We start from the raw sequence: 2,884 nt of genomic DNA on the forward strand, positions 1-2,884 counted from the left end.
ATTTCAAAATAGAAGTATATTACAAAGCTCTCATAATCAGAACAGCAAGGTATTGGCATACAAACAGACACCCAGACCAATGGAATAGTCTTGTGAATAAGTGCAAAGACTGAGAAATAACCTGAGTGGAAATGGCGGGAAATTAAGAAGATGGACACAAAGGACCCAAAACATACATGAGAACAAAACAAGACAAGAGAAAGGATGGGATTGGGAGGACTAATGCAGTTGATAGCTTCAGCCAGCTGCTGAACCATGGAAACAGCTTTATTTATATAGTATCTTAACAAAGTTGTGTAAATCTTAACACATGGGATAGAGATCAACCTTAAAGTGGAAAAACTTTGTGCTTGCTGATAACAAGGAAAGTATGCATGGGCTACGTGATGTCTGGTAGATGAAAGAAAAGTTGTTACTGAAGGAGAAGCAGTTGGAGGTCATTCCCTGAGTGTTCTCCAGGCCTTGGGGGCCCTGCCACCTCACAACCCATTCCTCACAGAATACAATGAAGAGCCAACCAGTAAATTCACATAGCTATAGCCAACTAATTTTTGACAAAGGTTCCAGTGAACACATACTAGTGAAAATATTTCTTTAATAAATTGTGCTGGAAAATTGAATATCTAACTTCATGAAGTAAAATGAATCCTGACTCCAATCTGTCATCAAATACAACAATCAACTCAAAACTATTTACACACTTAAATGTAAAACTCCAACCCATGTGTCCTCAAACTACGGCCTGCAGGCCACATGCAGCCTGCATACGACTTTTATCCAGCCCACTGGGTGTTTTTGCCATCACTGCCTGTCCTGCTTAGCAGCTAACTCATCCCGGGGCCCACAGTCTGGCCCTCCAACAGTCTGAGGGACAGTGAACTGGCCCCCTGTTGAAAAAGTTTGAGGACCCCTGCTCCAAACTATGAATCTACTAGAAGAAAATATAGGGGAAAGGCCTATGATAATGAGCTAGGTAAGGATTTTTTAAATAAGATCTAAGTATCAAACTACAAAAAAAAAGGGGGGGAATAAAGGATTACATAAAATTAAAAAGCATATGCAGGACAAAGGAAGCAACTGAAAAGTGAAAAGGCAACCTAGTGAATGGGAGAATATTTTTTCAAACTACTGTATTTTGCCATGTACAATGCATACTTTTTTTGCCCAAGTTTTTGAGGGAAAAATAATGATGCTCATTATACATGGGTAGTGCTAATTCATTTTAGTACTTCTAAATTCTAGCAGTATTTAATTCTTTTATTTATGCTTATGCATTAAAAGTGCAACTCTAGAAAGCAATAAAGAAACAAAGTAATTCCCCGGAATATGGTAGTCATCCTTCTCCTGCACTACCTGGTTTCAGCCTCCCCCTTACTGGGCAGGTGCCACAGCTGTGGAGATGCCACATCTTGGAAGCTGGCACATCACCAACAGCAATGTGACAATTGGCACTGGGACCTCAGGGCAATGAAAGCGAGGTAGCAGTACAGTGGCACCTCCTTCTCTTGAGAGGGGCATGAGGTGTGGAGTTGGCCGCTGCAGAGAAGTCAGAAATGAACCCAGGTTACTGGTGAGGCTGGTCTGGATGACCTGAGTGCCAGATATCCCCCAACTTCCCCCTCCTGATCCACCCACACCCCCACATCCTCTCATTTCCTATTCCTGCCCATATCCAATGGTGGGAATTGTGGCCTTGGCAACTCCAGTGAGAATCCCAGGAGACTCATTTCCCAGGAAGCTAGTGTGAGGGTCCAGGCTGCCTGTGTCTTGGGAAGCTGGCCTATTCTGAGGCCCCCAGAACACTGTACTGAAGAGGATGATCCCTGAGCTGGGGTCTATCTTGCACCTCTGTCACCATGAAGTTTCTGTCTGCAGGAGTACCTGGCAGAGAAACATGAAAGCTGGGGCGGGGGCGGGGGCGGGTATCTGAGCCCAAGGTTGTAATTTTGAGCCTTTGACTTTTCCAACCCCCCAGGGTAATAAGCTGGTATAGGTTTCCCAGATTGCCTGTAGGAAGAACCATCTCAGATGCATGTTAGCAGAACAGCTCCCAGGTGTTTCTCCTGGAGCTAATTTAGTGCATTTGGGTGAGTTCAGGAGTCTAATCTTAACCAGTCAAAAGGGGATTAAAAGACTTTTCAAGTTTGAGGAAGGCTAGTGTCCTTCATTCTGACATTACTGACAGCCCAGAATCTGGATAGCTCAAGGAGGGCACCATCAGTCCCTACAAAGAAATGTAAATGCGGAGCAATTCACTGGGGTGTCATCAGGGAAGGCTCCTCTTTGATGCAGTGTTCTGGGGGCCTCAAAGTGGGGGCAGCTGTGTGAGAGACCAGACAGCACAGAAAGGGGCAGGAATCTGCTGTCAGGAGCCCAGGGCAGGCAGGGCTGGGGCAGACAGGGCTGGCCCAGGCCCCTCATACCTGCTTTCCAGGACAAAAGCCCACCAGGGTCCTTGTGGAGTGGGGTGGCCATATTCTCATCAACAGACATAGGTGGGAGGGAGAAAGGAGAGAATGTAGGGCTGGGGTGGGCTGGGAGGGGCTGGGAAGGTCTAGGAGGGGTGATTGGGTGCTTAGGTCCTCTGGACTAGTTTCACCAGTCGCCTGTGCTCACGTCTGGTCTCTCAACAGCAGCCAGCTCTGTGCCTCATGTCTCTCAGGAGAGAAGGAGTCACCACCGAGAGACCATTTCTGCCCTCCTTTAAAAAATTGAAACAAAAGATTGTTTCCTGAAAGTTTGGGCCAAACTTGTGGGTGAGCATTATACACAGGAGCACATTATAGACAGCAAAATATGGTGTACATCTGACAAGAGGTTGCTATCCAGGATATATAAAAAACAAATCACTTAACACCAGAAACAACAACAACAACAACAACAA

The sequence above is a fragment of the Otolemur garnettii genome, unplaced genomic scaffold (genome assembly GCF_000181295.1).
Source record: "Otolemur garnettii isolate 467f Iridium unplaced genomic scaffold, OtoGar3 scaffold00215, whole genome shotgun sequence".
Classification (NCBI taxonomy): Eukaryota; Metazoa; Chordata; class Mammalia; order Primates; family Galagidae; genus Otolemur; species Otolemur garnettii.